Here is a 27,699-nt window from a genome sequence, read left to right on the forward strand (position 1 = left end):
AGGAAGCAAGGTGTTTCTTTTCTTCTTTCTAAAACTATTATCAATTTTAATACGTATTTATCTCCCACACTCAGTGTTGATGTGTGTGTGTATGTGTGTATGCATATGTGTGAATCCATGTAAATATATTTGTTTGTGAACATGTGTTAATCTCTCTACATGTGTGTGTACACAATTACATTCACTCAGCTATGTGTATTGAGTACATTTTTCTGAAGCTTGCTTCTCAGCCACATGGCTCCAAGGTTCTGAGTTCAGTCCCATTCCTTGGTACCTCGGGCAAGTGTCTTCTCCTACAGCAACATGCCAACCAAAAACATCATGAGTGGATTTGGTAGATGGAAACTGAAAGAAGCCCATAATATATATACAGTATATATATATATGTGTGTGTGTGTGTGGGTATTTCAAAAATTTAACAAAAACACAGACAAATGGAAAATTTTATAAACATCTCAAACAGAAAATTGGTGGCTAATTTTTCATCAGTCAACATCCAAAGGATTCTTGGAATTTCATGCCTTTACATATAGGTGCTTCCTGGCACCCTCAGTCACAATTAGTGACAACTGAATATTTTTTTTTAGTTTCATATAGCATATAACTGCCCTTGTAATTTTATATATATTTATATATATATATACATGCATTTATATCTATGTATATATATATGTATACATGTATTTATATATATACATGCATGTGTGTTTGTGTGTGTATATAATGCGCATGTGTGTATCGTGTGTGTGTTTGTTCCTTATCAACACTAGACAACTACTATTGGCTTGTTTACATCCTTATAACTTAGCAGTTCAGCTAGAGAGACCAATAGAATAAGTACTTGGTTTAAAAAATATTGAAAAATGCATAAGGGAATGGGTTTGACTAAATCCTTCAATGCAGTGCTCCAGTATGGCTGTAGCCCAATAACTGAAACATGTAAAAGATAAAAAAAAATTGGCCAATGTGTATGTGTGTGTGCTTGTGTATCTGTTTGTGTGTGCTTGTGTATCTGTTTGTGTGTGTGTGTGATGTATTTGTAATGTCTCAGTCTATGTGTGCGTGAGTGTGTGTGTGTTTATCACAATATCAAGGATGTTTTCGGTATATAGAAATGAAAACAGACTCTTAAAAGCTTCCGTTTATATTATGGACCAGTATTTACACATACATAGTCATATACTCACACACACACACACACACACACACACACACACACATACACACCACTTTGAAACAAAAACACACAGACACACACACAATCAACACACATGCGTATGGTCGCATGTTTGTTGTTGTTGTTGTTTTTCTTTGAAAATCCGTGCACATGACTTATAAGATAACCAAAAGGAAAGGCTGTCGCATTTTCACACACACACACACAAACACACACACACACACACACACACACACACACACATTCACGTACACATCAAATATTAACTGTAACTTGCAAATACATGTATACATTAATGTACGTAGCTATTTGATTATATGCCTTCATAAACACACATGTATACTATAATACATGTACTACATGAAAGTATATATACATGTATCCATGAAAGCCATTCTTACATACAGTGCATACATACACGCATATATATATGAATATCATGCAGGCGTACATACACACACATATATACATATAAATCCTGCATACACACACGCGCACATATATACATACATACACACATGCACACACACGTACATGAAAACCATGCATTCATTCATACATACATACAAACATACATACATGAAAATTGTGCATACATACACACATGCATCAAAATCATGCATGAAAACCATTCACACATCCATTGCATACATGCACACATATATACATGAAAATTATATATATGTACATATATATACACATGAAAACCATTTATAGATACAGTACATAGATAGACACATACATACATGAAAATCATACATATAGTCAGCATAAATCTACATATATATAGAGACAAACATATATATACACACACACTTATACATTCACATATACACATAAGCTTATTAAATTATAATGTACCATGTAAATTCGCACATGAAAAACATACATACACATATACACATAAAGGATACATTTGTACATAAAAATATATATGTGTATATACATATGTATATTAATACATACACACATATACAATCATGTACACACACGTGGATCAAGAACAAATTATTCACAATTATGCAAGCACCTCTACCCCATATATATGATGGTGATGATGTTGTTGATGATGATGATATATATATATATATATCTACAGGGTGGCCCAAAAGTAGGTTTACAGTTATCACATAAGCACTTTAAATGAAAGCATTTTATAACATTGAAATTTCTATCTTACAATTAACTAAATTTGCATAGAATAATCGGTTCGTATTTTTTTATAATTAAGATCTAAACTGTTAATTTATGAATGTGAAAGTGAAAGTAGAATAACTGTAAACCTACTTTTGGGCCACCCTGTGTACACATACACACACATATATATATATAATCAGTCAGTCATCATTCTGAAAAGAAGCAGAATCTTAAACATTAGAGCAGTAATATTTAGAAGGTTGTTTGTTATGGCCAGTGGTCAGAGTGTGACCATTGATTTCACACCTATAAAGCGCTTACCTGTACAGGTGACTCGTCAGACTCAAATAGTTGAAAGCACTAGAGAGATTATATGCCTCCAGCGAATTGAGTCTAACAGGTCGCTTATACAGCTAAGTGAAACCAATGGTCACTCTCTGACTGGCTAGTACAGTTAACATTTTAAAATCTATTTAAAAGTCTATTTATCTAATGTAACCACGTGTGTGTATCGTTGGCGATTTTCTTCCTCTGTCTTCCTTTCCTTTGGACTTTCCTCTATTTCTGACAAAGAGCTTGGCTCGAAACATTCAATCCTCTTTCCTTCCTTTCCTGAGTCTCTGATAATACAGTACTTGTACCATGTCCTCGCATCATTGTTTTTTCTTGTTTGTTCTTCTTTGTTTGGATTCACTATCTATCTACCTATCTATCTGTCTGTTATATATATATATATATATATATGATAAACCGTTAGCTCCTACACGCATTTTTTTCTCTCCTTGTTTCTTTTCTGTGTATCTTTCTGTCGAAGAGCGTAGGCTCGAAACGTAAAAGACTTGTTCTATTTCTATTCCTGAGCGCCATACTAACACATTTGTTTGTTTGTACTCCACCTGCCTTCGTCTTTTGTTTATTTTCGTAAACCTTCCCGTTATATATATATATACATGTGTATGTGTGTGTGCAGATGAGCATGGCTGTGTAGTAAGAAGCTTGCTTCTCAACCACATGGTTCTGGGTTCAGTCCCACTGCGTGACAGCTTGGGCAAGTGTTTCCTACTATAGCCTCGGGCCAACCAAAGCCTTGTGAGGGGATTTGGCATAAGGAAACTGAAAGAAGCCCATGGTATATATGTGTGTTTTTCTGCCTGCATTTGCCCCCCCCCCCCTAACATCACTTCTTGGCAACTGATGTTGGTATGTTTATGTCCCTGTAACTTAGTGATCTGGCTAATAGAATAAGTATTTAAAAAAAAAAATTTGTGGGGTTGATTCATTTGACTGAAACTATTAAAGGCAGTGCTCCAGCATGGTCACAGTCAAATGAGTGAAACAAGTAAAAGAATAGAAGAATATAGATTAGTTATAGGATTCAGTAGAATCCAGGCACATCAATGAGTAAGCTGTCAGAAATGGCTAGGTACAATAACGTAGGGTCCATGATTGAGTAAAACGACCATAAATGTATTGGATGTTGGTAGGATACTGTAGATATGTAAGTACTAAATCCAGTGGAACCATAGAACCAAATCAGGGTGGTTTCTCAGTTAGGAGTAGGTATAAAAAGAACACAAATGGAGTTTAAACCACATTTGTGTTCTTTATATGTATATATGTGTGTGTGTGTGTGTGTGTATGCATATGTACATGTGTGTATATATATATATATGTATAGATGTGTGTGTATGTGTGTAAATATATGTATATGCATGTGTCTCCATGTGTATATATGTGTGTGTGTATATATATATATATATATATATATATATATACGTGTATGTGTGTGTATATATGTATGTACATTCACATATGCATATACTCGCATATATGAACTACATACACACATACTCACATTCATTTGACACAGTTCTATACACACATGCACACATGTATACACACGTACACACACACACACACCACACCCACACATTCTTTAGAAACACCTCCACGTACCTAAACTTCATTCGCATGATACGCTACATGGTTTTAAACAAATTGCATTTAATGGGTGGGGGAGGGAGGCTGGATGAGGGGGTGGTGAATGATGATGAAAGTGGGGTGGGGCGGGGTGGGTGGGGATGAGGATGAAAGTGGGGTGGGGTGAATGAGGATGAAAGTAGGGTGAGCTGATGGATAATGTAGTAAATGATGATAATGATGATAAGGGTGGTGTAAAAAAAGCCTGTTCTATATCACCACCATATTTTGTCCTCTAATCTAAGAACAGATGTTATATCTACCTGATATATATATGTATATATATATATATATATATATAAAATACATATACATACATACAGGATGGCCCCAAAATAGGTTTACTTGTTTTGGTCATACAGTTTTATATATATATACAACATATATATATATATATATTATATATATGTATGTATATGTATAAATTTGAATAGGGGTTGTGTTAACCTCATCAAGGATGGTTTCATCCAAGGAAATACTGGTTCAATACTAGTATTTTGAGGGTAATTATTTCTTTAAAATAATAGGTGTATTATATAAAAACATATAATTTATATTCATATAAAGAAGAAAAAGAAAATTGAGATTGGGAAGTTATAATTGTTAATTATTAACAGCTAATAATTATCTTCCCTTACAGGTGATGATTTATTTGCTGCTCATAATAAAGATTATTAACTTCCCAATTCAATTCTCTTAGTTCATATGAATAAAAACTATATAGGGTTGGCCAAAAGTCACCGGACAGTAAATCAAATTCCATAAATATTTAAAATTCAATTTATTTATTCATTCTAATTATGAATGTTTAATATTGAATGCTGTGAGGTTAAATTGCCTTTTTTTTTTCACCATTTGTTTATCGATTAGCGAAGTCTCATAAGATATTTTTTGCTCTAATCTTGGAATTAAATGGCTTTGATTTACTGTCAGGTGACTTTTGGCTAACCTGTATATGAATATATATATCTATATATATATATATATATATATATAAATATATATATATGGGTGTGTGTGTATGTATAGTATTATATAGACAGAAAGAAAGAAACATACACACACAAATAAAGTCACATAGTGCATTAATAATACAAAATACTCAGGGGGTAATACATAGTTATTTAACTCCACACACACACACACACATAATATATGCATGATCAAAGAATCTCCAAGTGGTAAAGTGGTTGGTGTAGATCTGTATCAGCGAAACTTATGTAGTACAATCAATAAAAAGAGTGCCTGTGAACTTGCTGTGAGGAGGAGTGGAACCCAATGATTCAGACAGGTCCTCTTTAGGAAAATGTTTTAAAGGAGAGAAATGAATGAAAGACAGCAAAGTTTTACACATTCTAGATGTATGTGTGTGTGTGGTGTGTGTGTGTGTGTGTGTGTGTGTGTGTGTATAGCATGTACATGTGTGTATATATATATATGTATGATGTGTGTATGTGTGTAAATATATGTATATGCATGTGTCTCCATGTGTATATATGTGGTGTGTATATATATATATATATATATATATATATACGTGTTGTTGTGTATATATGTATGTACATTCACATATGCATATACTCGCATATATGAACTACATACACACATACTCACATTCATTTGACACAGTTCTATACACACATGCACACATGTATACACACGTACACACACACACACACACACACACACATTCTTTAGAAACACCTCCACGTACCTAAACTTCATTCGCATGATACGCTACATGGTTTTACAACAAATTGCATTTAATGGGTGGGGGAGGGAGGCTGGATGAGGGGGTGGTGAATGATGATGAAAGTGGGGTGGGGCGGGGTGGGGTGAATGAGGATGAAAGTAGGGTGAGCTGATGATAATGTAGTAAATGATGATAATGATGATAAGGGTGGTGTAAAAAAAGCCTGTTCTATATCACCACCATATTTTGTCCTCTAATCTAAGAACAGATGTTATATCTACCTGATATATATATATATATATATATATATATATATATAAAATACATATACATACATACAGGATGGCCCCAAAATAGGTTTACTTGTTTTGGTCATACAGTTATATATATATACATACATATATATATATATATATATATGTATGTATATGTATAAATTTGAATAGGGGTTGTGTTAACCTCATCAAGGGATGGTTTCATCCAAGGAAATACTGGTTCAATACCTAGTATTTTGAGGGTAATTTATTTCTTTAAAATAATAGGTGTATATATAAAAACATATAATTTATATTCATATAAAAGAAGAAAAAGAAAATTGAGATTGGGAAGTTAATAATTGTTAATTATTAACAGCTAATTAATTATCTTCCCTTACAGGTGATGATTTATTTGCTGTTCATAATAAATAATTATTAACTTCCCAATCTCAATTCTCTTAGTTCATATGAATAAAAACTATATAGGGTTGGCCAAAAGTCACCGGACAGTAAATCAAAATTCCATAAATATTTAAAATTCAATTTTATTTATTCATTCTAATTATGAATGTTTAATAATTGAATGCTGTGAGTTAAAATTGCCTTTTTTTTTTCACCATTTGTTTATCGATTAGCGAAGTCTCATATAGAATAATTTTTTGCTCTAATCTTGGAATTAAATGGCTTTGATTTACTGTCAGGTGACTTTTGGCTAACCCTGTATATGAATATATATATATATATATATATATATATATATATATAAATATATATATAGTGTGTGTGTGTATTATATGTATATATAGACAGAAAGAAAGAAACATACACACACAAATAAAGTCACATAGTGCATTAATAATACAAAATACTCAGGGGGTAATACATAGTTATTTAACTCCACACACACACACACACATATATATATGCATGATCAAAGAATCTCCAAAGTGGTTGGTGTAGATCTGTATCAGCGAAACTTATGTAGTACAATCAATAAAAAGAGTGCTGTGAACTTGCTGTGAGGAGGAGTGGAAAACCCAATGATTCAGACAGTGTCCTTCTTTAGGAAAATGTTTTAAAGGAGAGAAATGAATGAAAGACAGCAAAGTTTTACACATTCTAGATGTATATGTGTGTGTGTGTGTGTGTGTGTTCCTTGCCTCTGCTTGGCAACCTGTGTCATTTTTTTTTTTTGTTTTAGTCAATACTTGTTTCGGTTATTAGACTGCAGTCCTGTTGGGGCACTGCCTTGAAGGGTTTTCCTCGAACAAATCACTCCAGGACTTATTATTTAAAGCCTGGTACCTATTCTGTTGGTCTCTTTTGCCAAACCACTAAGTTATGGGTACATAAATGTACCAGCACTGGTTGTCAAGTTCTGGTGGGGGACGAACATATATACAAAGACACCCACACACATATATACGATGGGCTTCTTTCAGTTTCCTTCTATCAAATCCACTCATTTAGAAGACATTTACCCACAGTGCCATGCAGTGGGACTGAACACAGAATCATATAGTTGAGAAGCAAGCTTCTTACCACACAGCCTTTACATCCCTGTAACTTAACAGTTCAGCAAAAGAGATTGATAGAATAAGTACCTGATCTAAAAAAAAAAAAGTTATAGGATTTGACTTGGACTGAATATTGCCTAAATACTGACTAAATCTGCCCCAGCAGAGCATTTAGTCCAAAGACGGAAACAAGAAAAATAAAAAAATTTTGTGGGCCAATCACAATCAACAGGATCTGTATGTCAGTAAGACACTCTCAAAATATCTCGCTTAAGTGTGTGGAAGTGCGAAAAACTTGTTTACGTTTCTCTTCTTGTCCTCCCAAATTTCCAAGACTATATTGGTCGTTACAAATACTTATAAACCGCTCTATTTGATTGTTAAACTATAACAAGATTAGGTCACCATATATCTCAAGTGGGCTTGTATCGTGACCCAATGGCTATACTCATGTCTGATCTGATATTTTCAGGATGTTTAAAATGGAATCTGAATAGTTTATAAACAAAAATATTTGGTCAAATCTGTGGAGTTTTCATTTATTACATTTTGTGACAATCCCTAAACTTCAAATGTGACAAGTGTAAAGCGTTAGTAAATTTAATATACACAAACATATACAAGTATATATAGATGTGTGTGTGTATTTTTACATACATACATACATACATGATAGTTGCCCCCTCGTTATCGAGTATGGCCATTGCATGAAGCTTAACTGTTATTGGTGCTGTGATTGAATGTGATTTAGCCAGCTAAAGATCTACAATGTCTTGTACAGAATTGGCAACTAAAACCTTTACCGGTAAAAGCCGGCTGTAGTTGTAACTGGGCTTCATGTACCTTTGCATGTCGTTTCAGTCCTCCTGCCGAATAAACTCTCTTCCCATGCCCGACAGATATGATTAGTATGGTGTGTTCCACCACCATACCATGGCCATACATACATACATATGTGTGTTAATTAAAACAAGACAACAAAACCAATGCTGTGGGAAATTTCTAGGACATTTATAAAGAGAAAGGTAGCCTTACAGCTGTTTCTGGGATATTAGGGATATCCCTTCATCAGAGCCGATATGAGGGAGAGTTAACTAGAGGGAAATAGCAGAGTTTAATATAAAAAGTTATTTTGGAAAAGGAGAGAGATATAGGAAGTATAGAGGGTTGGCTTTGTTTTTCTCATTTTATTTAACATATACATGCTCACTCATAACCAGCATTAAACTTCTCACTCATACTATTATTACCAAACCAGAAGTCTAACTACAGTCCTTCTGTAGTAGTTACATAGCCTTGCCTGCCATTTTGGGTCTTCTGGATACACCAAAACCTCTCATATATATATATATATATATATATATATATATATATCATCATCATCATCATCATCATCATCATCATCATTTAACGCCCGCTTTCCATGGTAGGATGATTTGACTGAGGACTGGCGAACCAGATGGCTGCACCAGGCTTCAATCTGATCTGGCAGCGCTTCTACAACTGGATGCCCTTCCTAACACCAACCACTCTGAGAGTATAGTGGGTGCTTTTAGGTGCCACTGGTATGAGGGCCAGTCAGGTGGTACTGGCAACAGCCACGCTCAAATGGTGTTTTTTTTTACGTGCCACCGGAACAAGTGCCAGTAAGGCAATGCTGGTAACGATCACACTCAAATGGTGCTTTTTACATGCCACCGACACAGGAGCCAGTCCAGCGACACTGGCAATGACCTCGCTCAAATGTTTTTTGACATGCCAGTAAGGCGATGCTGGTAACAGTGGTTCCAGAAATTCTGAGCCTGAAACCACACAGCCACTCTTGTATTTAAATAGATATTCCACAAAGTAAATTTTGAACGTAGTATAGTTGTGTGTGTGTGGGTGTGTATGTATGTATGTAATAATCCTTTCTACTATAGGCAAGGCCTGAAATTTGCAGGGAGGAGGCCAGTTGATTAGATCAACCCTACTACATAACTGGTATTTAATTTATTGACCCCACCCCCAAAAAGGACAAAAATCAAAGTCAACCATAGCAGAATTTGAACTCAGAACATAACGACGGACGAAATATACTGCTAAGCATTTCGTCCACTGTGCTAACGATTCTGCCAGCTTGGCCTAAATTAACAGTAATGACCCTTTCTGCTATGGGCTCAAGGCCTGGAATTCGTAAGGAGTGGCTAGTTGATGACATTAGAACCTCAGTGGTCAACTGATATTTATTTTATCATCCTGAAAGAATGAACAACAAAGTTGACCTCACAGGAATTTTAACCCAGGACATAAAAACAGGTTCGAGGCCATAAAGTATTTTGTCCAATGTACCAAGTATTCTGCCAGTTCATGACCTTAATATAAGGATATAACGTTCATTTTAAAGTGTTACTTCTTTTGGAAGATATCCTTGATCTTTACATTATTTACATTTGACAGATATTTGTCCTCGCTTGTTTGTTGTTAATACAACGTTTCGTCTGATATACCCTCCAGCCTTCATCAGGTGTTGGGAGAAATTTCAGACCTGGGTTCTAATTCCTAAGGTATTTTTCGATCTTCTTCTTCTTCCTTCTTCTTCTTCTTCTTCTTCTTCTTCTCTCTTCTTCTTTTCTCTTCTCTTCTTCTTCTTCTTCTTCTTCTTCTTCTTCTTCTTCTTCTTCTTCTTCTTCTCTTCTTCTTTATTATATATTATTCTTCCTCCTCCTCCTATCCTCATCATCATCATCATTTGGGTCACTGTCTGGAATCGAATTCGGAATTTGGGGTAGTAGTAGCCCCAAGACACCTGAAGAAGGCTGGAGAGTATATCAGCCGAAATGTTGCGTTAACAACAAACAAGATGAGGACAAATATCCGTCAAATGTAAATAATGTACATAATTCCTCATCTCTTAAATATAGAACTTAGCAGTTTGGCAAAAGAGACCGATAGAATAAGTACTAGGCTTACAAAGAAAATAAGTCCTGGGGTCGATTTGCTCGACTGAAGGCGGTGCTCCAGCATGGCCACAGTCAAATGACTGAAACAAGTAAAAGTGTAAAAGAGTAGTAGCACTAGTAATAGTAGCGGTTGTAGTAGTAGTAGCGGTAGTAGTAGTGGTATTAGTGGTGGTGGTGATGGTGGTGGTATTTCCCTTGTATATGAATACTTTCTGAAGTTGTTTCAATAATTCTTTCGCAAGACACAAGAAATAATAAACGAAGTTTAAGGATTGTCATGAACAATAATAAACAAAAGCCGCACAATCTATAAATTTGTTGAATGTGCTAGAAATATGTTCGCGCATTCATCAATATATTGATAAATGATTTATAACGTACATAATAAATATTGATTAGTAATATAAATTCAATAAATGTTGATTACGCAGTCAACATATTTATACCATCACTGGTCAGAGTGATGATGATGGTGATGATGGTAATTATTACTGGCCTTGTGGCTAAATTAGAAACTGTAATTATTATTATTATTGTCATTATTATTATTATTATTATTATTATTATTATCATTATCATTATTATTATTGTTATTGTTATTATTATTATTATTATTATTATTATTATTATTATCATCATCATTATTGTTATTAAGTGGTGAGCTGGCAGAATCGTTAGCACACTGGACAAATTCCACTAAGCATTTCGTTCGTCATTACGTTCTGAGTTCAAATTCTGCCAAGGTCGATTTTGACTTTCATTCTCTATTTTTTTTGTGGGAGTGGGGCGGTCAATAAATTAAGTACCAGTGAAACACTGGGGTTGCTGTAATCGACTTAACTCTTCCCACAAAGTTTCAGTCCCTCTGCTTTTAGTAGAAAGGATTATTATTATTATTATTATTACTATTATTATTGTCAAAATTAAAAGAAGAGTGCCATTGTTATCTAGTAAACGTTATTTCGACATCTTGTGTGTCTTCAATGAAGTAGATTGACAAATTTATATTTTGAACCACGTTCACTAGATAACAGTGGCACTCTTCTTTTAATTTTGACTCTATATCTTCAGGAGGAGTTACCTCAATCCTTTCTATATTATTATTATTATTATTATTATTATTATTATTTTATTATTATTATTATTATTATTCTCATTGTCTTTGCTTGGAACTGCTTTAATAATACTCCGGAAGGTGCTCGAAAAATAAGCAGTTTTACCTTAGTTCACTGGTAGTGAACAGCTGACACTGTAGTACATCTTCAGCATTAGAAGCTGTGCAAAGGCAATAATAATAATAATAATAATTAAAAAAATAATAAGTGTTAGCAACAAAGAAGATGAGGATAAATATCTGTCAAATGTAAATAATGTAAATAATGTAAATAATGTAAATAATGTAAATAATGTACATAATTCCTCATCTTAAATATAGAACTGTACTATATAGTCTGTTTACTAACACAATGGATGTACGGTAGTGTATTATAGGTTGTGGCAGAATGATAGTCACACTTCTGGGTGTAGATCTTGATATATATAAGCTTCAGAATGAAGAGTTATTCATGTACAGAGTAGTAATAAGAAAATGACATGACAAAGGAATAACCGATTATCTTATGAACTTCATTAGCTTGTAGCTATGAGTCCACAGCATCTGATAGCAGAAACAACTGTAAGCCAATGCAGTTCATAAGCATGTATTCCTTTGTCATCTTATTTTCTTATATATATATATATATGTATGTATATACATACACGCATATATTTGTATATACACACACACATGTACATATGTATATATACACACATATACATATGTATACAAACATATATACATATGTATATACACACACATGTACATATGTATACACATATTTGTATATACACACACATGTACATATGTATATACACACACATGTACATATGTATACAAACATATATACATAATGTATATACACACACACTTACGATGTATATACACACACATGTACATATGTATATACACACACATATACATATGTATACAACAAATATATACATATGTATATACACACACATGTACATATGTATACACATATTTGTATATACACACACATGTACATATGTATATACACACACATGTACTATGTATACAAACATATATACATATGTATATACACACACATGTACATATGTATATACACACACATGTACATATGTATATACACACACATATGCATATGTATATATACACACATATATGTATATATATATGTAATATACACACACATGTTTAAATATATACATACACACATATATAGGAATACACACACATTTATAGGTGAACACACGCATAAATTCATAAACATACATTCATATACATGTATATAAATGCATGCACACATATAAAACTCACAAACACACACACACACACACACACACACACACACAGTATATAAAAACAGATAAGAGAGAGAGAGGCTGAAGTAGGTAAGCCATATGTGACTTGGTGTTTTGTGTCAGAATGTATTTCTATGTCTGTATTGTTCCGACGTATTGAAGCATGGACGAATTACATAATCTTCTGATAACAAAGTGATCTGAAGAACACAGAAGACTTTTTGTTGGTGAGTGAGAGGCCGAGGAATGGAAAACTGGTGGTGGTGCAGGTGGTGGTGATGGGATATATATATTTAGCACATCTGTGTGTGTGTGTGTGTGTGTGGGTGTGTGTGTGTGTGTGTGTATATAGATCTATACACATTTACATCTATATATAAACTTAGACTTGTGTGAGAAAGTATAGGTTTTATGTATATATATGTGTGTGGTGTGTGTGTGTCTGTGTCTGTGTGTATATATACATACATATATATAGGTAAGTATATATCATATGAATATCTGTAGATAAATGTATATGTATATGTCTATATATGTATGTCTGTGTATATAAATATGTATTTGCAAATCTATGTACATCATCTAAGTATATATATATATATATATAAGTATATATGTGAATATATATGTAAGAATATTTGTGAATATATGAATATTTGTAGATAAATATCTGTATATATGTGTATATATGTCTGTGCATATAATATGTATTTGAGTATGTATATTTTCTATCTATCTGTCTATCTATCTATGTATATATATATATATATATATCTATGTATATATATGTATAAAGAGAGGGCAAGAAAGAGAGGTGTTGGTTACTTCTTTTCCTTCCATTCTTTGAAGGCAGCATTTAAATGTAAATTAAACTCCGTCTGTTTTTCCAACTTATTATTCTGTGGAACTTTAACCGTTTTGAACATGTATCACTTCGAATCTAACTTTCTGCTGGCCACTGGTTCTATTTTGGCTCATCATCATCATCATCATTACAGCCATCATCAGTACCACCACAACCACCACCACCCCCCATCACCACCTCCACTACCATTACCATCACCATCCATCACCATATAGCAGCTATAGAACATGGATCATCATGGTACATGGTATTGTGCCATCAAGGCAGCAAGATGGCAGAATCGTTAGCATGCTGGATGAAATGCTTAGCAGTATTTCATCCATCTTTATGTTCTGAGTTCAAATTCCACCAAAGTCGATATTGCCTTTCATCCTTTTGGGGTTGATAAATTGGTTTGCACATCAGGGAAAATGCTCAGTGGCATTGCATCAATCTTTACATTGATATGATTGACTATCCACCTCCCCACGAATGCCTTTAGCAAAAGGCATCACCATCATCATAATCATCATCGTTATTCTTATCTACTCTAGGCACAAGGCCCGAAATTTTTGGGGAGCTGGGTGGCCAGTTGATTAGATCAACCCCAGTATTGGGAGTTTACATTACTCAATTTATTGACCCCGAATGGATGAAAGGCAAAGTCAACCTCGGTGGGATTTGAACTCAGAACATAAAGACAGACGAAATACTGCTAAGTATTTCATCCGATGTGCTAACGTTTCTGCCAGCTTGCTGCCTTTCATCATCATCATTATTATTATTATTATTATTATTATTATTATTATATTATTATTACAACAAAGGCTGTGAGTTAGCAGAATGGTTAGCACATCAGAGAAAATACTCTGTGAAATTCATTACGGTTCTCTAAGCTCTGATTTCAAATTCCACTGAAGTTGACTTTGCCATTCATTTTTTAGAATTCAATAAAGTACCAGTCATGATCTTGGGTCATTGTATTTGACTATTTCAACTCTTGTGCCTATAATAGGTGCAGGAGTGGCTGTGTGGTAAGTAGCTTGCTTACCAACCACATGGTTCCAGGTTCAGTCCAACTGCGTGGCATCTTGAGCAAGTGTCTTCTACTATAGCCTTGGGTCAATCAAAGCCTTGTGAGTGGATTTGGTAGATGGAAACTGAAAGAAGCCTGTCATATATCTGTTTTTATGTGTCCCTTTCTGTAGAAGAGCGTAGGCTCGAAACGTAAAAGACTTTTTCTATTCCTGAGCGTTATACTAATACATCTGTTTGTTTGGTACACCACCTGTCTTCGTCTTTTGTTGTTTTTTTCGTAAACTCTCCCTATGTATATATATATATATAATAATATTAGGGAGTATATCCAAACTTACAGGGAAAAATTAGATTTAGTATTAAATCAAATTTCACAGTATAAATATAAATTAAATTAGAGATAAAGCCACTATTAGACAACTCAGTGATAGACATAAACCAAAACATAAAAAAACAAAAAATAAATATAATTAATATAATATATAATATATGTATAAAACATAAAATTTAAAATTTAAATTATTAAAATTTAAAATTTTTTAATTTATATTTTTAAATTTTTAAATTATTAAATTTTTTTATAACTAACCAAAAAGTATAAAAAAAGTTAAATATAATATAATAAGTAATAAGTGTGTGTCTGTGTTCTTTCACGAGTAGCCTTAAAGCGCCTCCCCCAATTGGGGATTTACATTTTGTTTAATTTTTATTGTTTTTTTAATGTTTACACGCTGTAAAACTTTTTGTATTGCCTTGTATTCTCTTCTATGCTGTGTCTTATCATTTTACATTTGTCTATATTAGCCCTTGTGGCCAATAAATGAATGAATTATTATTATTATTATTATTATCATCATCATCATCATCATCATCATCATTATTATTATTATTTATTATTATTATTATTATTATTATTATTATTAGTTTTTTTTTTACATTTGTATACTGTGTATGTTTCCCTTCCTTTTCACTCCATACTGTGTAGACTTACTCCCTTTTTCAGGGTTTTTTTGTTATTTATTTATTTATTTATTTTACTATTTCATCATATGTAAGTAAACCCCCAGCCCTTTACGGCTGTCTCTGTAGTGTCCCCTTCATCCTTTTGCCCTGGTGGCAAATAAAAGGCATCATCATCATCATCGTCATCACCATCGTAAAAATAATAACACAACAACAACAAGGGCAACAGAAACCACAACAACAACAATAATAATAATAATAAATAAAAAATAATAATAATGATAAAGATAATAATAATAATAATAATAATAATAATAATAATAATAGTAATAAAAATAATAATAATAATAAATAAATAATAATAATAATGATAAAAATAATAATAATAATAATAATAATAATGATTGCATGAGGAATAAATTTATAATCGTTTAGCCTATTGATGTCAGATTGATATTGACAGCAGAAAAGCTGGAGAGAGAGAGAGAGAGGGAGAGAAAGAGAGAGGGAGGGAGGGTGAGAAGGAGAGGCGTGTGGGTGGGGTGGGGGCTAAACAATATGGAAGACATAAAAGTACAGAGGACTTGCTGGAATGTTGCCAGCTGCAATGAAATCGGCATCGATGTACAGTTATTCCGTTTGACTAGTGTCATGCTATTTCTTCAAAATGTTGCAGCTATTTCATGGCATTTCTTCCATGCAGCCATTCCTTTGTCGACATTCGACCAATATTTCTCTCACATATTCAGTCGTTGCTTCGTTGTTATTCTATCATTCTGTCATTCTGCCATTCTTTGGCTCATGTCTTCCATTCACTTTTTTCTTTTCGGTTTTTCATTCTGTCATCCCTAACCTCGTTAGTAAGCACAGAAATTATCAATGAAATTTTTTCCACAATATTGGAATTGAAATTCCTCTCCATTATACAGTCTCTGGATTGTCTGTGAAAGACACACAGACAGGCAGACGCATCGGCCTCTAACTTTACACTGCAGGTTATTCTTCATTTATTGGAAGTATGGAGAAATTTCTTGTTTTTTTTTTTTTGAAAAATTGGAATATTGAATAAAATATAAATTATGTGCATGCATGTCTGTGTGTCTGCTGGATCTGTATGTGAGAGATGAAAAGAGCTGGTTACACAATAATATAGGTGTATTTTGTGTGTGTGTGTGTGTTTATATATGTATATATATACACACATATACATACATTTCAATATATTTTATATATAATATATATATATCTATATATCTATATATACATATATATACATATTTGTCTCTATTTATCATCATCATCATTTAACGTCCGCTTTCCATGCTAGCATTTTATATATATATATATATATATATATATATATATATATATGCTTGTACATATTCTTTATTTTCTGTATTCAGTTGTATGTATGTATCTATCTACCTATCTGTGTGTGTGTATCTATATTACTCTTTTACTCTTTTACTTGTTTCAGTCATTTGACTGTGGCCATGCTGGAACACCGCCTTTAATCGAGCAACTCGACCCCGGGACTTATTCTTTTGTAAGCCCAGTACTTATTCTATCGGTCTCTTTTGCCGAACCGCTAAGTAACGGGGACATAAACACACCAGCATTGGTTGTCAAGCAATGCTAGGGGGACAAACACAGACACACAAACACACGCACGCATATATATACATATATACGACGGGCTTCTTTCAGTTTCCATCTACCAAATCCACTCACAAGGCTTTGGTCGGCCCGAGGCTATAGTAGAAGGCACTTGCCCAAGGTGCCACGCAGTGGGACTGAACCCGGAACCATGTGGTTGGTAAACAAGCTACTTACCACACAGCCACTCCTGTGCCTATATGTGTATATTGTGTATGTATGTATGTATGTGTATGTATATACATATGTGTGTGTGTTAAATGTATTCAGTGGAAAAATCAAAATCTCAGCAAATTACAAAATAAAATGTGTGTATATGTATGTACATATATTTGTAAATGTGTGTATACCTATATATATATATATACATATGTCTGTGTACATATTTGTATGTATGTATTTGCGCAAACATATGTGTGCATATATATGTATATATGTATATATATATGTGTGTATATATATGTATGTATATATATATATATATATATATATAATATATATATATATATATATATATATATATATAGAGAGAGAGAGAGAGAGAGAGAGAGAGAGAGATAGACAGATATGTGTACACTATACATACACAACACATGTGTATGTGTGTTTACATTCATGCGTACTTTGTATGCATGCTTTTGTACTCTGTTTAATGGAAGTAAAAAATATTTAAAGAAAGTCGGCAGATTTCCAAACAAAACATAAGACATGTTGTTAAACAAATACAATAACCAACCGATCCCTCCAATTCCGTTACAGAAATGTCAGTCTGTGTGTGTGTGTGTGTGTGTGTGTGTGTGTGTGTGTGTGGTGCTGGTGGGGAATGTAGTTTTGTTTTTACTTATCAAAAATTAGTTTATTTTGTAATCTACAGTTGACCTTGAAATATCCTTGTATTGGATATTGATCACCTTTCACCCCAATCAATAATATTACATATACATGTATTACATATATACATATACACACACACACACACACACACACATATATATATATATATATATACACATATATGTGTGTGTGTGTGTATATATATATATGTATATATGTATGTATGTATGTATGTATGTATGTATGTATGTATATATATATAGGCACAGGGCTTGACATTTTGGGGGAGGGAACCAGTCAATTAAATTGGCCCCAGTGTTTCACCGGTACTTAATTTATTGACTCCGAAAGGATGAAAGGCAAAGTTGACTTCGGTGGAATTTGAACTCAGAACGTAGCGATGGGCAAAGTACTGCTCAGCATTTAGTCCAGAATGCCAATGACTCTGCTAGATTGCTTCCTTCATAATAATAATAATAATGCTGTCTATTAAAGGCACAAGGCCTGAAATTTATGAGGAGGGCACTAGTTGATTATATTGACACTAGTATTTCGTTGGTACTTGATTTATTGACCCCAAAAGGATGGAAAGTAAAGCTGACCTCGGCAGCATTTGAACTCAGGATGTAAAGATGAACAAAATGCCACTAAGCATTTTGCCTAGCATGCTAAAAATTCTGCCATCCTTCACCTTAATAATAATAATAATAATGATGATGATGATAATGATGGTGATACATCTTTCTTCTGTAGGCAGAAGGCCTGAAATTGGTGGGGGGGGGGGTAAGTCAATTACATTGACTCCAGTGCTCAACTGGTACTTATTTTATCGACCCTGAAAGGATGAAAGGCAAAGTTGACCCCAGCAGCATTTGATCTCAGAACATGAAGACAGACGAAATACTGCTAAGCATTTTGCCTGGTGTACTAATGATTCTGCCAGCTTGCCGCCTTCGACACTCCTTCCTTTTGTAGGCGCAAGGCTTGAATGTTTGGGCAAGGAGACTGGTTGATTGTATCAACCCCCCAGTGCTTGTCTAGCATGTTTACGACTATGCCAGCTCCCAGCCTTGGAGCCTGTTGATAATCAGAAAGCAACCAGTGTGTGTGTTTGGTTTGCCGATAGCCTTACGTCCACTTTAAGCCACTTATGTCATTATTAACACAATGTTGTGGCACCACTTTTAGTACATCTGTTGTCACATTGCCTGGAATGTGTCTGAAAGAAATGCGACTCACATGATGTCAGATCCGCAATGGATGAGACAATGGATAAGTCTTCAGAGTCGCTTTGTGGGGTTTTTTTCTTTTTTTATACTGTTAGAAATAACAGCTGAATTACTTTAATATCGAACCCTGCCGCAATGGTGGTTCTTGTGAAGCCTGTTTGCAGTGACCTGTGGTGTGATTTTTGGATGATGTGCAATGAACTTTTAAAAAAAAACCCAAAACTTCACCCTGCAATATCATCATCATCATCATCATCATCATTGTTTAATGTCCTTCTTAAATGATGATGATGATGAAAAATTCAGGGAGGAGTTTTGGTTTTATGTTATAAAACCACTTACGAGCATTTATCTAAAACTGTTATAATAAAATAATAATGAACTCTGTTGTGTCTGGGGTGGGTCATAGTGCCTTAATATATATAACACACTCACCGGTTCAATTTCTATTCATTTATTTATTTATTTGTTCCAGAAAGCTTTTTTGGCAATGAAAAAGCTTCCTGGAATAAATAGAAGGAATAAATAAATGAGTGGAAATTGAACCAGTGAGTGTGTTATATCAAGGCACTATGACCCTCTGCAGGCACAACAAAATTTGTTCCAACACATGAATTCCCATAAGGAATCTTGCAACCCAGATACAAAAATGAAATAATGAACCTATTGTATACCTTGCTGCTCAGGTGTTGCTCTACAACTCATCAGAAAAAGGAACCAAAACTGCATGAAAGGTACATAGAGTAATGCAAGGGGGAGTGAACAGTAATTAAGTCTTTAAAGTAATAAAATACAGGTAGTGGTCTCAGGTGTAATCTTAGCGAATTTCAAGTAATGTGGAACTGTTGAGGGTATGAAAAAATGTTTCTGAAAGTCATGGGTGCTGTGTTGTGTTTTTGATTTTGCAAGCATGTCCATGAATGTTAAACATGGAATTCAAAAAGGGGCCCAAGATTGTTGTTGGAAAGATTTTGGATAACCTTGTGGGTGTCTACCAAGTCAGTCGCTAGACCTGCGCTGGATTAAGACACATTGAGGCCCTAAGTACTTAAAAGAGTTTGGTGCCCCCATAAAAGATTATGTAATTCAAAATATAAACAGTGAAAAAAAAGTGAAAAACAAGTGAAAAAAAATATATATAAGAATTAATTTTCCAGGAATCAAATTATTTTCTTCGTTTAACTATGTTGATGGTGTGTCAGTGTAAGTTTGGCTGCCGAGGTATCGTGTGTAATTGGAGAGAGGAAGTCGGTTCCAAGCTAACACATGCCAAGTGTTATGTGATCGCAGAGTTATGAGCAGACAATGAGAAAATAAGCACTAAACATGATTTAAGTTAGCTGTCCTGGCATAAATGTCCAGATGTCAGCGGGTAATTGAGGAAATGAGATGAAAGAGGGTTTTGTTAATTCTAGTTCTTTCTCAGACACAATAATAATGATAATGACGATGATGATGATGATGATAATAATGATAATGACGATGATGATGATGACGATAATAATAATGATGATGATGATGATTATGATGACAATAATAATAATGATGATGATGATGATGATAATAGAAATCCTTTCTACTATTGACACAAGGTCTGTATTTTGAGGGGTGGAGGGGGTTAGTCAATTGTATAAACCTCCCAATGCTCGACTGGTACTTATTTTATCAATGCCACAAGGATGAAAGGCTAAGTCAGTGTTAGCAGAATTTGAACTCAGAATATAAAGATGATAATAATGATAATAATGCCCTGATGATAATGATGATGATGATGATGATGATAATTAATAATAATAATAATAATAATGCCCTGATGATGATAATGATAATAATAATAATAACAATAATAATAATATAATAATAATAATAATAATAATAATAATAATGCCCTGATGATGATGATAATAATATAATAATAATAATAATAATAATAATAATAATAATAATGCCCTGATGATGATAATGATAATAATAATAATAATAATAATATAATATAATAATAATAATAATAATAATAATGATAATAATAAATTGGTATGACCACAAACCCAAAGGCATCATTGAAAATCATAATACAAAGATCCTGTGGGATTTTTATGATTCAGTGCGATCATGAGTTAGAGAATAGGAAGCCAGACATAGTCTTAATTGAGAAAGAAAGCAAATGATGCTGTATCATAGATATAGCATGCCCAGCTGACAACAAGGTATGCGATAAGGAAGAAAGAAAAGTCGATAGGTATGAGAGGTTAGCTTGTGAGGTTAAGCAGTTGTGGTCGATGAAAAAGGTGGTAGTAGTACCAATAATTGTCGGATCCCCGAGAACAGTGAGTAAAAAACTTTAGAAGTATATAGAATAAATGGGGTCTGCAATAAGGGTGGAGCATTTGCAGAAAACAGCACTACTTGGAACTGCTCGATTACTCCAGTTGGTGCTCGAAACTTAAGGGGTGTTACCTTAGTTCACTGGTAAACAGCTGACGCTGTGGTACATCTCCAGTGCTAGAAGCTGTGCAAAGCAATAATAATATAAAATGAAAGGTCAAGTTATAACTCAAGTGTGCTATAGGAATTTCCTCATGGTTTCCTAATGAAGTAAATTGAATCCCTCTAAGTACGTACTCCACTGCATATTAATTCGAATTCCTACATCCAGGTGTATTTACAGATTTGTCCATGTATGTGTGTGCGTGTGTATGTAGAGACACATCTGCCTATGTATCTATGTTCATTTTTGAATATGTATGCTTGTGTGCCTTTATATATGTGCATATGTCGTAATAAATACATACATACATACATATATATATATATATATATACATATATATATATTTACACACACACACACACACACGTGCATGTATTACATAACAAAAATGTTTAGTGTGTTGTTTTTCAATTGATTGTAAAATGAGTTCTGGCCACTTGTGCTGGCATGAGCCTGTGGTTAAGAAGCTCACTTTACAACCATGTGGTTTTAGGTTCAGTCCCATAATGCGGAAGTTTGGGCAAGTGTCTTCTATTATAGCCCTGGGCTAACAAAAACCTTATGAGTACATTTGGTAAGCAGAAAGTGAAACAAGCCCAATCATCATCATCATTATCATCATCATTTAACGTCTGTTTTCCATACTGGCATGAGTTGGTATGGTTTGACAGGAGCTGACCATCTGAGGTGACCATCTGAGGGGCTGTTCAGGGTCCATCTCTGTTTGGCAGGGTTTCTACAGCTGGATGCCTTTCCTAACACCAACCACTTTACAGAGCGTACAGGGTGCTTTTACGCAACACCGGCATGGGTTCTTTTTGCGTGGCACCGGCACCTATGACCCCATGAAATTAGGAATGCTCAGCTGGAAGGGGTTGCAAGGGACATGCTTGTATGCAAGGGCAACTATGCTTTTGCTTAACTTGTCGTGTCTTATCAAGCTCAGCAAACTGCCAGGAGTGTCGGTCCGCTAGGCATGGCTCTGTGGTTAACAAGCTTGCTTTGCAAACACATGGTTCTGGGTTCAGTCCCACAGTGTGACACTTTGGGTAAGTATCTCCTACTATATACTCAGGTCGACCAAGGCCTTGTGAGTTGATTTGGTCAACGGAAACTGAAAGAAGCCTGTTGCACACACACACACACACACATATATATATATACATACATACTATCTGGTGGGGGACAAAATCAGACACAAGACACACACATATGTATGTGTGTGTGTGTATATATATATATATAAAATGTTTGACCTTCGAACATGAGGCTTCACTGAGGCAATGACTAGTAACTGAGACCTTTGGAAATATGCTGTGCTTGAGAAGACCCGGTAAGCCAAGTGAGACCATCACCTCATGGCCTATGCCAGGGTTGTAACCAGCCCACTTATGTTACACCCCAGTCCACGATGTTGATGATGATGGCAATGATGATGATAGTGGTGGTGGTGATGATGATAGTGAGGAGGAGGGAAATGATGATGATGATGAGGAGGAGGTGAAGTAGAAGGAAGTTTTGTTTGTGTGTTAGTTATGAGTTTCAAAGAAACTTAAAGCATTTATATATGAAAAATTATTTAATGCATTTGGAGTGGGTCACTGTAGATTTTACGTGGGAACTGTCGTGAGTGGATCAATGAGATTGGATTAACATTACCAAAACTACGTTCTGAAGCAATTGGCTAAACTTGTTGAAAACCAGATGGTTGGACCTCTACGAAGCCCAAGTGTGTCTCGTATTTGGATTGTGTTTGCTTATATGTGATATCGCTATTCTATTTCTCTCCCTCTTAAACATACACCACACACATGCATACGTTCACTCAAATCCACTTACATACTCACAGGCCCACACACACACTCTACTCTATTCATACATACACAAACCCACTCTCTCACACACAAACACAAACCCACTACTTGCACACTCAAAGAAATGCACACACACTTACACTCAGAAGTACACTCACGCTCACACACTCACACACACATACAAATATACAGAAACCTTCACAAGTACACACACATATAAACCCACTCACTCTCTCTCTCTCTCTTTGTCAAACACACACACAAACACACACTCGGAAGCACACACACACTCAAACAAACAGACACACACACACACACACACACACACTCAAACAAACACACACACACAGAAAGCCATTGACACACACTCACACTCACACCCACTCTCTCTCTCTCTCTCTCTGTCAAACACACACTCGGAAGCACACACACATGCACTCAAACAAACAAACACACACGCACACAGAAAGCCATTGACATACTCATACTCACATACAAACCCACTCTCTCCCTCTCTCACACACCCGCACACATCATAATCCATGTCTCCCCAAAGAGCCAGATACAAAGGAATGGCCATTGAAAAGGAGACAGCACGAGTGGTGCTCCAGCATGGTCGCAGCCTTTGGGCTAAAAATGCGTAAAAGAATAAAATAAATCATTGTGCTGTAAATATTCTTTGAAATATTCTGAGTTGCAGACACCAAAAAGAAAAATATATAATCAGGAATCACAAATATGTAGAGGAACCGAAATTACTCATCCAAGAATTGAACCCTTAACAGTTTTGTCAGCTCATCAGTAACGTATTCAATACGGTATGGCCTCACCTCACAGAACTATAACTATGGCATGTAAAAAAAAAAACAATAAAAAACAAAAATGTAACAAAGGTCAGATGTTAGAATATAATGAACACCATTCTTCCGGAAATGTCACCAGACTCGGTTGGAATTTAGATTGAGAGGATGATTGAATGGCGGTTAGACTAAGTCTATAGACATAAAAAAAAAAGAGAAATAAATAAAATATACATAAAAAAATAAATAAATCAGACAATAGAAAGATGCTATAATATCTAGAACTAGTTTACCAATTCTGTGTGTGTGTGTGTGTGTTGTGTGGATAACATTAGTGTCGTGGGGCAAGGCGATGAGGTTGGTATGTGTGGGTAACTGCTAGGCTTCTATAAACAACTTTGCCGGGACTTGTACCTCAGAGGGCAACTTTCTAATGCAGTCTCATGGTCATTCATGGACTAAAGGGGGTTCTTTACCTTATCTTTACCTGTATAAGCAACTATGATGTAGTTGGTACAACATGTTCTTTGTCTATCTCCTTAACTTTTTGGAGATCTTAGGTAAAATTATACTAATGTGTCCATCTGTTCTAATTTAATTAAATTCTATGTCTTTGTGCAGCTGAAGATTGCTCTGCATCTTAAATTGATGTAATGATTGCATAGTTCAATTAAATGGAGATGCATGAAACGATCGTACTGCATTACCTCTGGATATCCTTGTAGCTTATTTTGATGTATAAGCTACATGTAGTATGACTTAGTCTATCTCAAATAATCTAGAGTTAACGCTGTATGGAATCTATCAGGGTATGAGCTACATGGAGTACTTTAGAATATACGCTACATGGTGTGACAGTCACATGTAGTATACTAGAGTATAACGTACTACATGCAGCTATTCCTAAACTTTTATCTACGCAATACGAAATAACAGATAACAGTTTTATATAAAACACTTCTTCTGAAGAAACCTGCAGTAATAATCTTCCATACTTTTGATATTTCTAAATATTCACATTAGATTTTGGTATCAATGGAATCTTGATGTCTTTCACTGTTCCGTTTTCCAAGTCGAAAATAACCAGCCATAGAAAAAGCACAAGACACATTCCTTCTGAATGACTATTCAAAGATTTACTTGTCGATTTCCACTTATTGGTGCTAAAACTTTATATTACATTAACAACGAGATTAATAGAAACGTAGAGAATGCATAACATTAGCCGATTCTATAACACTCTGAGAATATCTATGGAGTCTTTTATTAGACTACAATCAAATAGAAATAGAAATAAATAAATAAAAATTGTCTTGAAGAGCTTCAGAGCTTCCAAAATATCTTCTGCTTTATTTCCATGTATTTAAAGAATAAAATCAGCTCTGAGAGTAGAGTTACACCAATACAAAATAAAGAAACGAGGATACACTTTTTTATGTAAGAAATGTTATTTACCAAAGTAAAAATGGAGTTCTGAAGAAACATTATCCGATTCCACCAAAATATGTCCACCAGCCAATATGACCAATAAAGCTAATAAACACGGTTTTTTATTGCCATCGTAATCATCAGCGCCATCATCATCATCATCATCATCATCACCACTGTCATCATCGCTGTCGTCATCATCACCACCATCATAACCATCATCATCATCATCATCATCATCATTGTCACCATTATCACCACCACCACCATCATCAACATCACCATCACCATAATTGTTTAATGTGCCTTTTTCCTAGCTGGTATCGACTGGACGATTCGACAGGAACCTATGAGCCAAAGAACTACTGCGCTGGGCCCCGATATCTGCTTTGGCATGCTTTCTCCAGCTGGATGTCCTTCCTAAATACCAACCACTTTACAGAGTATACTGGGTGCCTTTAAGTGGTGCTACAGCATGACCACAACCTATGACTGAAAGAAGGAAAAGGTACAAAAAAGGGTTGATTGAAATGTATAAAAAGTAGTGGAAAAGAAAAACAAAAAGACAGGAGGGTCATAACCGGAATGTCTTTGATCGAAGTGCTACATGGTCAGGCATGTCCTGGGGTTTAACACTACCATCATAACCAATCAACACAGTCGTATGTATGTAAAATAGAGCCCGGTATTGAGTGCACCCGTTTACCTTCTACGCTCAGTGTCTGTAAACTGATAGCATGACTCAGCTGTAAAAGACAATCTGACCAGGGCTGACCTCTGGTGGCTTAGTTTCGAGATAATGAATAAACGAGTTCTGTAATTAAAGTAATGTAATCAGCATGATGCAGGTGATGATGGCGGCGGCGGCGGTGGTGGTGGTGGTGGGGGGGGCTGTCTCTAGGAATCGGTATTGTAAACGGATGAAAGTAATGGCAACGCAAGGCTCAAGGGAGAAGTGTAGTTGCACGTCTCTTTGTTGTCGGTAACAAAGGATTGCCTTTCCAGACTGGTTCTATCTTGTGGTCATTGCTCCACCGATTTTTCCCCTCCCTATTTGCCTCTCTCCTTCACGTCCTCCACCATCACCACCACCACCACCATCGCTACTGTCACCACCACCCTCACCATCGCCTCCATCACCACCCTCACCTCCACCACCACCATCGCGCCGCCATCATCATCACCACCATTACCACCACTGCCACCATCACCACTGCCACCACCCTCACCATCACCATCACTACCACTCTCGCATCCATCATCGCCTCCACCACCATCACCACCATCACATCCACCACCATCACTGCCACCACCATTACCACCACCTGCACCACCATCACCATCACCACCCTCACCTCCGCCACCACCACCATCACCTCCACCACCCTACAATTCCAATTATTACTAAAGATATTTTTGATGTTTGAGAATTAGATAGATTTTAGTCAATGAACAATCTGGTGTGTTTGTTTTAATGGCCTACCAATGTATGTAGTACTTTTCTCTGCCCTAGGTGTC

The 27,699-nt window shown here is 35.0% G+C and overlaps 1 protein-coding gene across 6 annotated transcripts in view; it reads left to right on the plus strand.

The window, feature by feature from the left end:
* The window catches only part of LOC115222966 (ras GTPase-activating protein nGAP), a 479,655-nt gene that overhangs the window by 132,114 nt on the left and 319,842 nt on the right, over positions 1-27,699 (plus strand). The window lies entirely within an intron of this gene.

Source organism: Octopus sinensis, linkage group LG21, assembly GCF_006345805.1.
Source record: "Octopus sinensis linkage group LG21, ASM634580v1, whole genome shotgun sequence".
Taxonomy (NCBI): Eukaryota; Metazoa; Mollusca; class Cephalopoda; order Octopoda; family Octopodidae; genus Octopus; species Octopus sinensis.